Below are 13,006 nucleotides of genomic sequence, written 5' to 3'. Positions count from 1 at the left end.
TTAAATTTATTTATTCATTTGTGTGTGCGTGCGTGCACATGTATGTGTGCACATGTGTATGTGTGTGCATGTGCATGTGTGCACAAGCACACGCGCATGCATGCATGTGTGCATGCACACATCATGGCAGGCATGTGAAAGTCAGAAGACAACATGTAGGGTTCTTCTATCAAGTAGGTCTCCAAAATCAATCTCAGGTCATTAGCTTTGGTGGCAAGCACGTTTACCTGCTAAACAATCTCACCAGCCTTAGAGGAAAATAGCTTTAAAGCTTTAGATTTCTTTTTAGTAATCCTCTTGAAGAGATTTTTACATAAAAATCCCATTTTATTTAATATTTATAAGTTTATTGAGGCTTATTAGTTGAACAGTACATGATATATCATGAAGAACATTGCTATAGTTCTAAGAATGAGCATTTTTCAGTTTGTGGTGCTCGATGGAGATTCATTATACCTAGCTGTTTTGATGTAAAAACATTATTTTAATATAATTTGAACAGTATAAATGTTTTCCCCTTTCCTTGTTCGTAACGCCTGCATAGAAACAGATGGGGAAGATGCCTTTCAGCGTGTGTTTATACCAGTAAAGAATAATTTGAGTTATTGCTTGTCATGACTGAATTTAAAACTAGAAAATGGCAAGTTTTACAGTGGTTGCATGCTTTGACAAAGCATGCAAAACAAAACTCTTTTGGTTATCAACTTTTTTTTTCTTTTGTCTCAGCACCATTCATCTGCATCCTGTTCGTGGTTTGAAAAAAAAAAATCTGATCACAGAGAATGATACAACTCATACTAAACACTCTTCCCACCTCTTCATCATCAAATATTCAAATTTCTCAAAGTAGTATTCATTGTGTTACTAAACCCAGGAAGTACCCACTTTCACACGATTCCCCTCAGCATGAAGCCCCGGAAGATGGAGCTTCTGGTCATGCTGGAACCCTGCTGAAGCAGTTCAAGGAACCAGGGTGATGAGAACTTCTACCAAGTGGCACTGTCTTCATTCGCCCCTACTCTTCAAGCCCCACTGGCCAGAGGTTTCTCTTGCAGTTTCTTCTGTTCAGTGTAGGAAAAGCAGCGGTGTGGAGAACTAGCTTCATGACATCCTCTGAAATCTGTAACATGCTAGTTAGCAAATTATAAGGTCTGTTAAACTGTGGGAAAACTGCTGGATTCTTGCTTATTTTTCTTCCTCAATCCTTCTCCCAACTTCCCTCTCCCTCCTCCCTCCCTTCCAATATCATTGTGTAGTTGTTCCCTGCAAGATAAAACCTTTCATCTTGGAGTAAAGCTCCTTTAGACACAGTAGGAGGTGAAATATTCCATCCTGCTGGGAAGCTTGCTAAGCTAAACTCAGGAAGTAAACAACTCAGTAGCTTCAGGAAGTCCCTGAAACAGACCAGATTCACAAGGTCCCTCCCTCCCCAAGCATATGAAAGCAGTAAGCCCTGCTCAGAGACTCTCTTAGACTAGGCAAGGTACCAGAAAGAGACCAGCCCACTGCCTAAAAGACTCTTAGAAAAGCTGAGTTGCTTAAAAGAAGTTCAGATCAACCCAATTGCCTAGAAACAGTGAGGGCTGAGCTGCCAGGCAGAGGCTCAGACCAACTTCAACATCCTGAGCTGCTGATAGGTTGAGAGGAGCTCCAGGGATACAGCTTTCACAAACTGTTGCCCAGGCTGGGTGAACTTCTCAGGGATGCACCTGCCTCTGAGTCAGTCAGGCTATTATTGTAAGTAACCCTAATAAATACACTACTAGCTTGCTAAGTTAGACTTTGGCAGAATGACTACATTCTGCCATTTATGGGGTGAATAGAGATTTACTCACTTGTCCCCAGGTAAAGTCACACAATAGTTTCTGTCTCTGAAGGGAATGGAATACTGTCTGAAGTGAAATGACTAGATTGTAACCAAGCCTGAGCGAAAACTCAACACCTACTGTTTGAGGTTTTCTATTATTCTCCATTGTCCCCTGTAGTTGTTGTTGTTGTTGTTGTTTTTTGTTTTTTTTTTTTTTGTCCCTCTGGTCCCCCTGGATCAGTTTCTCTCCCACTCATGGGTTCCCACAGGGGCTTATGAAATAATTATTTAGAGGCAACTATTAGATATAATTGTTTGGCCAATGGCTCAGGCTTATTACTGGCTAGTTCTCTTTTATAAATTAACCCTCTTTTAATAATCTGTGCATCATCACGTGCTTGTGGCTTACTGGTAATGCTCTGGCATCTTACCCCTTCAGCAGGTACATGGCATCTCCCTTGACTCTACCTTCTTTCTCTCCATAACTCTCTTTGGATTTCCTGCCTAATATATTCTGCCTGACCATAGGTCAAAATAGCTTATTCATCAACCAATAAAAGCAACACATATATGCAGCATATAAAAGGACATCCCCTATCAGTCTCTATTATTTAACTTTGGTCATGTAGATGTGAGGCTATTCCAATGAAAGACAAGTTTCTTAGTCTGTGTTCTATTGCTGTGAAGAGACACCATGACCATGCCAACTTTTATGAAATAAAACATTTCATTGGGGCTTGCTTATAATTTCAGAGGTTTAGTCCATTGTCATCAGGGCAGGTGTAGTGAGATATTCACTTTGTCCACACCTGTGGCATAGACCACGCCTATTGGGGGTGGAGACAGGACAGACGTGACTTGGGGGAACTAAGGCTGAGGTGGGGGCTCTGAGAGCTGTCTTGCTTGCAGCACAGGGAAAGGGGTACATCCGGAGGCATCCTTAAGACCAGGAACCTGCTGGTGTTCATCTGTCTATGTTGTGAGTTATTTCTCCCTGAATAAACATCTATTCGGCCTATTTGTTTCTCCTGATCTTTATTAAACATCAATAGCAGGGAGCCTGGCATAAGGTAGCTACATCTACATCTGGGTCTGAAAGCAGCAGGAAGATAGCCAGGGCTTTTGAAACTCCAAAAACCTCCAGTGACATACTTCCTCCAACAAGGCCATGCTTCCCAATTCCGCTCAAGTAAGTAGTGCCACTCCATGGTGACTAAGCATTCAAATATATGAGCCTTGGGGGACATTATTATTCAGGACACCGCAGCAAGTGACAAGTTGACTGGAGGCTAAAAGCCCCATCACTGTGTGGTTTGTCTTAAGAGACTCTTGGAGTACCCCGACTGGTAAGTTGAGCTACTCTTCAGATGAGGAAGATGCACAGGAAGATGACACCAAGTCTCAGGAGCATTTGGAGAGCTGCATCTTCTCACAGCCAAGCAAAGGTGCAACCCAAGACCTGGAATTGGTACCCAGGGGCTCATGGATCAGCAGGGAATTCTTTGCGACTTCCATTTCATGTAACAAGATGAAGCAAGGTCTGTGAACATGAGCCTTTCTTTCCCATGTCACACCAGCGAGACGACAGTTGGTTGTAATAGAGAAGTTTCTGTGCTAAATATTCTTGGCACATCATGCTCAATTTCATCTCCGCGGCTTTGGCAGTCAAATCCCATACCTAGATACAGAGGCTGAACTTGAAATTGCACTGTAGGCCTGCCAGTGGTTTTGCTTCGGGTCATAATTTATTTAAGTAGTTGTGTAGACTTAAGCAGCTACCAGAGGCTTTTCTCTGTGACACTTCTGAGGGGAAGAGGAGGAAGGCTGTGGGCATCTGAAGACAGCATCACTGCTGAGGGGCATGCCCTTAGGTCACTAAACACCAAAGCCATGCTCTAAACACTTGGAAAGTTTGTCAGGACTTGGCCTCATGAAGAGAACTTTTCTTGACACAAGTGTGGTCAACACAGAGCACACGCGCCACACTTTGACCTCAGAGATGTACTTTTGGTTAACCACCAAAAGCGAGCCCCACTTCCCCCTCAAGCCCTCCTTCAGTGGTCTGTTCGGCTGAGACATGCTTATCAAGAGAGAGCGGATGAAGTCAGCTGAGGTGACTGGCTGGCCCAAAGACACCATGAGACTGTTGACAGTCTACAAGTCATTTCACTTTTTCTTATGCTAATCAGCAACACTATAATAGAGTTCCAGAGCCTCAGATGACGCAGTGCAAATGTCAGACTGCCACTTGGGCTCAGCTAGCTTGGCTGTTATGAATACAGATATGTCAGGAGCAAGTGAAGCCTTGAATCCATTAAGTCTTCCAATGCTGCTTGACATACGCTAGTGATGTGTAACTACATGTAATTACAGTGGGTCGTTTTGTAACATACTTTAAGATCATCACATGAAAGGCTGTGGTACTTAATTTATGAAAAATACAGAATACATAATGACTGTATGCTTTCTTCAACCTCTCACAGGTGCATTTCCTCTGTGATTGGCTACGAGTTCTTGTGCTGCTTTTTCTAGAGAAGAGAGATTGGGAAGCATAGAGAATTCCCATCAGCCCACAGTTTCCACTTATCTGTCATCAGTCTGTCTTTATATCCATGTACCTTCCCACCTGTTTCTCACTAGTGGGTCGGTGTTGTAAGATGGTGGGGCACTAATTTGTTCATCTATGTCTTTGTCCATTCTGTACTCACTGGGGGCCAAGCACTACTGCCTGGCTGAGGATATCCGGCCTGCCCGAGTGATACAGTGGGTAGTGCTAAGAAGAAAGAAAAGGCAGGTACTGTCTGACCAACATCCTTAGAGAGAAAGGATGGCTGCCCGGGAGTGATCATTGTGGTTGACAGCAGAAAGCGTGAGGTGTGAGTGTGCTTGCAGGGTTTGAGGCACAGCAAGGGGGACACTTTGAATGGGACAGACAGAGGAATGAAAGGGTCAGGATGGGAGAGGCCAGAGCGAAGGGACAGGGTGTGAAGGCAGATTTAGGAGGCGTCATAGGTCTTGCTAAGGACTTGGCTTTTACTCTGAGTAAGAGAAAGCCACTGGATGACTAGAGCAGATAGATGTTGTGATAGTAATACTCTAGTTCCTGTACTGAGACACTGAGGGTAGAAAGGCAGAAGCAGATAGGCCATTCAGAAGGCCATCAGAGAATGTGATGACTCAGGCCAGTCTAGCGGTGGGCAGGGTGATGAAACTCAGATTATGGTAATGTTTGGAAGATGGGGGGGATTTGCTGACATGTGGGGATAAAAGAAAAAAATTTTAGAGCCACAAAATTTCAAAGTTAGTCCCTAGCAATTAAAAAGGGAACTGGTATTTGCTGAGACAGGAAGACAGGAAGAGACCAACTTTCGGAGAAGATCTGGAATCTACTATGGATAGAAGTAAGAGAAAAACTATTGCGAGTCTGGTTGAAATTAAGTAGAGAGTCTGCAGTTCTACCACACAATGGTCAGGCCCCATAGGGACCAGATAAAGCAGCCCCTCCATTCCCACTGCCTGTGACCTCTCTCTAGTCTGGAATCTAGTCTGATGGAGACCTGGGAAGATAGCCCCCTTTCCCTACCTGCATCTCCCCTGCTAGCCTTCCCAAAATGGCGTATCCCATGGCTCAACTCTAGGTGCCAACCTGGTGGGCTGAAAACACATAGAAGTCATACCAACAGCCTCACTTTGGATACCCAGATCTCATTAGAGATGCCGAGACAATATGCTCCCCTTCAAAAGCTGCAGACTCCCAGTCCAAAGGAAAATTACCTAGATGAAATAGAAGACATGGAACTCAAAAGATTGAGTACAAAACGTCTTCAAAAAGTACAGATGAGTTAAAGAAGATACAAGCATCTGAATGAGGCAAAAGAGGACAGGGATGAACTAACGTTCAAGAAAATACAAACCACTGAAGAAGGAAGTCAATCTGGAAAAGGAAATAGAACTAAATAAAGACAAATACTCAAGAAACCCCATACTGAAGTGACACTATAAAGTTTCAAACTGTCAAGTAAACACTTGCTGGAAAGCCTCACCAACAGGACCGATCATGTGAAAGACAGACAATGTAGAGGAATTGGATCATGTACTTAAAAGAGAATCTTAGACAAGCACACGATGCAGGATTTTGATAAACAATAGAAACACCAAATCTATGAACTTACAGGCACAGAGGAGAGGCAGTCTAAGTCAAAGGCATAGAAAATATGTTCAATAAAACCATAGAAGAAAATTTCTAAAATCTGTGTCCATGTAGATCAAAGAGGTCTAGAGAACATCAAGTGTTCGGGATCAGAAAAAAACCTGCACTATATATTATAGTTAAAAGACTAAAAATACAAAATGAGAAAAGCTATCAAAAGCTGAGAAAAAGGAGGACCAAGTTACATAGAAAAGCAAGGCCCTTAGAACAACAGTCTGTTGTGTAGTGGAAACTTCTAAAGTCATGATCTTAGAAAGGTCATGGCTGCCAATCCAGAATATCATATCCAGCAAAGCTATCTTTTATGAGTAAAGAGGAAACAAAAACAAACTAAAGGAACTCATGATCACTAAGCCAGCCCTACAGAGGAAACTGAAAGGAATACTTGGGACTAAATAGGAGAATGAACATGCTCAGGAGACCACAGGAAAAGAAATCAGTATCGAGGCAGTTCATGAAAAGGTGTCTAAGAAAATGCACTTATCAAGATGACAAGAATTAATACATATCTAAATTAACTCCGAATATTAATGCTCTCAATTTCTCCAATAAAAAGATATAGAACACCAGACTGGATTAGAAAACAGGACCCATCTTTTGTTGCATTCAAGAAACAGACCTTATCATCAAGGATAGGTGCCACCTTGGAAAAAAAAAAAAGAATGAAGAAATGTATTCCAAGCAAATGGAACTAAGAAATGAGCAGGTGTAGCCATTTTAATATGACAAAATGGAGTTCAAACCAAAGCTAATCAGAAGAGATGAATGGCTTTAAGGGAACAATTCATCAAGAGGACTCTACAGTTCTAAACAAGCATGTGCCAAGCCCATTACATCTAATTTCATAAAACAAACTCCACCAGATCTACATCCATAAATTAACTCTAATGCAGTAATTGGGGGGGCTTCAATTCCCCCACTCTTACCACTGGACAGGTCATTGAGCACAAATTAAAACACAGAAACACGGTAGTTAAATGGCATCATAAACCAATTAGAACTAATGGATGTCTACAGAAAATTCCACCCAAACACTAAAGGATACACATTCTTCTCAGCAACACATGAAATGTTTTCCAAACTAAATCATGTTTTATAACACAAAGCAAACCTCAACAAATATCATGATACTAAAATAATATCATATATTCTATCTGATCACATGGACGAAATCTAGATATCAACAGAAAGGAGAACTAGAAAGTACACATGAAAGGTCATTTAAGGTAGCCTCTCCACTGTTGCTCAGATTGTTAGTTGGGGTCATCCTTATAGGTCTCTGGACATTTCCCTAGTTCCACATTTCTCTTCAAACCTATGGTGGCTCCCTCTGTTATGGTATCTGTTTTCTTGTTTTCCTCTATTCCTTCCCCTGACTCAATCTTCCTGCTCCCTCATGTTCTCCTAACCTTTCCTCTTCTCCCCTCTCTTTCTCATAACTCCCTCTCCACTCATGCCCCCCCCACACTCCCAGTATGCTCAGGAGATCTCGTCCCTTTCCTCTTTTGGGGGGACCTTGTATGTGTCTCTTAGGGTCCTCTTTGTTTCCTAGCTTTTCTGGTGGTGTGAATTGTAGACTGGTAATCCTTTGCTCTATGTCTATGAGTGAGTTCATATAATGAGCTTGATAACTAATTTATATGCCATCCTGGAGCCTTCATCCAGTAGCTGATGAAAACAAGCAGATGCCCACAGCTACACCCTGAGCCGAACTCCTGGAATCCATGTGCAGAAAAGGAGAGAAGTGATGAGCAAAGGGATCAAGCCCAGGCTACAGAAACCCACAGAGACAGCTGACCTGAACAAGGGGGAGCTCTTGGACTCCAGCCTGATAGCTGGGAAACCAGTATAGGACTGACCCAGAATCCCTGAACGAGGGTCTCAGTTAGGAGGCCTGGGCAGTCTACAGGACCTCTGACAGTGGAACCAGGATGCATACCTGGTGCACGAAAGGACTTCAGGAACACATTCTCCATGGAGGGATATTCCCTTAGCCTGGGGACATGATGGAGGGCCTAGGGCCTACTCCAAATGACTTGACAGATTTTGATGATCCCTTCTGGAAGGCCTCATCCTCCCTGGGAAGTGAATGGGGAATGGGATTGGGGGTGTGTGTCAGGAGGGCATGGGAGGATGGGAGGGAGAAGGAACTGGGATCGATATGTAAAATAAGAAAAAATATTTTAAAAAACTAAAAAAAAAAAAAAAGAAAATACACATGAAAATTAAACAACACATTATTGAATGATAATTGGGTCATTGAAATGATCAAGATGAAAAATTTTAAATCTTTGAAATGAATGAAATGAAACAACGCAGCCAAAACTTCAAGACACATGGAGAAAGTTATAAGAGGAATGTTTATAGTAGTTAATTCCCACATTGAAAAATTCAAGTGATCCCAAATAAATAATCTAATAATGCAATTTAAGTCTTTAGAAAACAGAACTAACCAAGTCTAAAAGCAGTTGATGGCAAGAAATAATTAAGATCAAACTAGCAATTAATGAAACAGAAATGAAAAATAATATATAGAACCAATGGATTGAAATATTGGTGCTTTGAAGAGATAAACAAGACTGGCAAGCTATTAGCCAAATTATCCAAAACAGAGTGACAGTGCCCAAGTTAATAAAATTAAAACAAAAATGGAAACATTACAAGAGACACCAATACAATCCAGAAAGTCATGAGGATGTGCCTTAAAAAACCTATACTTCACTGAAATGGGAAATCTAAAATGGACACATCTCTAGATGCTCATGACTTTTTAGAACTAAACCGAGGTGACAAATGAGTTTTATAGTACAGGACACTGGTTATTCTCCACTTAGAGTCCAAGGCACCGACAGCACATTATTCACAGCACTTGATCATCAAGTATTCTCCAATGTACCCCATGCAGAGGAGAGCAGCAGATACTGGGCCCCACAGAGACCAAGTCTCCACTGTGTTAGTCATCATCTACTGAAGAAAGATGCTTCTATGATGAGGATGAAGAGTAAACTATGGGTATAGCAGTACATCTTCAGGATTCAGTGTAGCACTGGGGCAGAATAACAGTAGCAGACTCCGTGGGACATATTTCTATGGAATAATACCCACAAATTATCTGAATCAAGTCAGGATTATGTCTCTGTACTTGCTAGTTTTATGTCAGCTTGATGCAAGCTAGAGTCACTAGAAAGGAGGGAACCTTAATCGAGAAAATGCCTCCATAAGATGAGGCAGTAAGTGAGCCTGGAGGGCATTTTAATTAGTGACCGATGGGGGAGGGCACAGCCCTTTGTGGGTGGGGCCATCCCTGGGCTGGTAGAAAGAAGACTGAGCAAGTCATGATGAGCAAGCCAGTAAGCAGCGCTCTTCCGTGGCCTCTGCATCAGCTCCTGCTTCCAGATTCCTGCCCTGTTTGAGTTCTTTCCCTCACTGCTTTTGCTAATGAACTATTACATAAAAATGTGAGTGAAATAAACCCTTTCCTCTCCAAGTTGCTTTAGGTCATGGAGTTTCAACACAGCAATGGTAACCCTAACTAAGACAGCCTCATGTCAAGTCCAGAATTTATAAAAATTTGAATTGTGGAAAGTATCTTTTGCTAACAGTAACCTTGTGATTGGGTGGGTAATGCTCTAACTTTAACCTGGATTGTGGAAAGTGCTAGGGACAATATGACAGTTGGATAAGCAATGCTTCTGTTTCATTTATTAAATTTCTAACTATGTCATTCAAAGATACTTGGCTGTAGTATTGTGTTTGGGTGTCAGTGAGATATTTGCCTATCATAATCACTACTTGTTAAAAGGGCGCATACATCCATGTTCACAGCTTGTGCTCACCTGTGCTCACACACATCTGCCAACCTAAAAGCTCTGCCCAAAAGAGAAATGTCAGTAAGATCAGAGTCTTGGCTGGGTTCTTTTTTGAAGCACCTGGATATTACCTTACTAAAACTGACAATATACTTCAGGATATGACTCAATAATAATTTACTTTTCATGAAACACACATTTCATTCAGCATCGGGTGGTGTTATAAAACATCCTTTTAAAAATTTGAAAAGTTCCCTTAAGGCAAGAATGTGTGCTAGATGTTGATAGAGAAAAAGGAATAATAAAATAGTCTCTGAGGAGAAGCTCCTCTGATATTAAACAGAAAGGTAAAAAGACCCAGCAATGATTTGAGGCCAGTGTTCATACACATTTGCTATGATTCAAGCCAAAGCTCATTTATAAGGTGAGATGATCGTTGTCAGGGGAAGCTTGTTCCGGTTGTCTCCTTTAGGGGGAAACCGCTTCTCTAAGCACAGGACTTTGGACTTTTCCTGAGCTGGCCTCAGAGCCACACCACTCCAGATCTGCACATAGTCCAGAAAGCAGTTCCGCTTTAATGGATGAGAAGGTGGGCACACAGTCCCACCCAGATGAAGGACTATGGGCACTTGATGGCTGCTGGGAGAGGGGCCAGTTCTCTTTAGTAACATGATCTCCTGCTGGTGTCCCGCCTACGTGGCAGTCCCCACCCACCCGGTAAAGTCATTGGCCCACACTAACCGGACTCGGTGCATTTACAGAGAGGGGAAAAGAGACGAGAGAACAGGAAGTTAGGTGGGCAAGGGGTGGGGACAGATTTGGGAGAATTAAGGGAAAGGGGTAAATATGATCAAATGCATGCTATGAAATCCTCAAAGAATCAATAAGTATTATTTGACAAAAGAAAAGAACAAACTGGTACATAAATGCCTCACCCCATTCTTTAAGGTTTTGGTGAAAACCGCCGCTGTCTATAGGTGTGGCTCTCTCCACACAGGCACTCCAGATAAGGATCTGTGAAAGTTAGATACTCTGTGTTTGGGGGGGCCAGAAAGATGGCCCAGAGGTTTAGAGCACTGGCTGCTCTCCCAGGGGTCCTGAGTTCAATTCCCAGCACCCACATCACATGGTGTCCCATAACCATCTGTAATGAGATCTGGCTCCCTCTTCTGACATGCAGATGTACATGCAGACAGAGAGCCCATACATTAAAAAAAAATACATAGATACTCTGTGCTCTGTTTGAATTTTAGTTATTGTAATAATTTTCATTAATAGCACTATCTGGGAGACTTGGTGAATTGTATGAAGGACCAGAGATGACTCAAACTGTCCGACTCATCACTGTTGTGAGCACCTGGCTGAGTGCGTGGCTCCCCATCTTCTCTGAGTCACGGAGTAAGACAAAGCTACAATGTGCCAGAAGCAGGCGTTAATGAAATCGTGGGCTCCGTGCAACGCTCCGGCTTTATTCACTCTCCAGAGCAGTGATTGCTTTGAATCAGTGTTGGCAGTGGTGACTAAGCCTGACCCATTTAGAAACACTTATTTCATAACTCCCTGTTTGTGGGGGCTTCATGCTGTGAGGACAGCCAAGTGCTGGAGACTTCTTCTGCATTCTGAGACGGCGTATAAGAGTCATGGTTAATCAAAATGAATAAATGAATAACCCAAATCTTTGAGTTAAATTAAACGCTTCCTTTTCTCGTTTCCTTCAGTGAAAAGTTAGTCTAAGGGATTATGAAGTAAAAGATAGATTTATGTTTTTTTTTTTCCCCACAGGCAAATAATACTTACAATTTAGGAATCTATTTACTTCTTTGGAAATTTATTGAGAAAACAGATTAATACATCTTTTAAAATGAAAAACTATTTATTGAAAATAGATATTCAAAGAATAATTAATTTAATGAGGTCAAATGGGATAATAACAAAGGTAAAGTGTTATGTTTATTCATTTTTAAGTTAGTGTGGAAAACAATGAACTTAATAGTGACAGTGTTTATGTAGGTATCATTGTACTTTGGTCACTTTTTGCCCACTGGGACGTCTTAGAGAACTTTTTCTTAATATATTTAGTAATTGTTTGTGAATTTCATGCAATATATTTTGATCATATTACCATCCTTCCTGTCCTCCCCCTATTTACTTTCCTATCCTCTATCTGCTCGGGGATCCACCCTCCCCTGCTGACCTCCCAGTAAAGAGTCTGACAACACATAAGAAGCAGAGTGAACAACACCCTGGAAGTCTCCCCTAGGAATAGGCAGTTGAGAAATAAGCTCAGGGTTGTGCTGCCCTAAGTAACAACCTCTTTATTGGAAAATGTTCCTGGCATATTTCAACTGCATTTTTCTTTCCAAAAAGACATATGAATACCATCACTGTAGAGTCTCAAGGGATTGTCCAGTCAATTATGATTTATCTAGGCATGACCTTTACTCAGAGGAGGGTCCAGCCTGTGGCCTCAGCTGCTGGGTTGGTGGTGACCTTCCAGCCCTTGACGGTCCGGCCTGGTGAGGGTCTTTGTTGGAAGTTAGGAAGTAAAAAGCAGGAAGTTAGATGGGATCAAAGTTTTGAAGATGCTTAGCATTTTTGTGTACATGACCCATGAGCTGTTGCTCAGCATGCAAGTTCAGTGTCTGAGTTCTGCGTGGTAAATGCATGGCACTGGGCTAAAAGCAGCAGAGAGAACGTGACTACTATTCTATATGTATTAAATGAATTGCTGTCCTGCTCCATTTAGCTTTCTGTAACAAAGTTCTGTAAACTAGGTCGGTAGCTTATAAACAATGGGAATGTATGTCTCACAATATAGGAGCAATGGAGTTTAACATTAAATGCCTGTAGATTCACTGTGGACCTGTTTCCTACTTTATCAGTTTTACTCTCTACATCTTTACTGTGTAGTGGGATATTCACTTTGTCTCCTTCTACGGCACTGACCACGCCCATTGGGGGGTGGAGCCAGGGGCGGAAGTGACCTGGGGAACTAGGTCTGAGGAGGAGCTGGGGAAGGCTACTCTTGCTGGTGGACTCAGAGAGGAGAGCATCCGGTGGAACCTGCTGGTGTTCATCTGTCTAGGTTGTAAGTTATTTCTCCCTGAATAAACATCTACTCGGCCTATTTGTTTATCCTGATCCTTATTAAACTGTGATATTACTGGGTAGGCGATTGCT

This window comes from Phodopus roborovskii, unplaced genomic scaffold, assembly GCF_943737965.1.
Source record: "Phodopus roborovskii unplaced genomic scaffold, PHOROB, whole genome shotgun sequence".
NCBI lineage: Eukaryota > Metazoa > Chordata > Mammalia > Rodentia > Cricetidae > Phodopus > Phodopus roborovskii.
Note: the sequence above shows the minus strand (reverse complement) of the source record.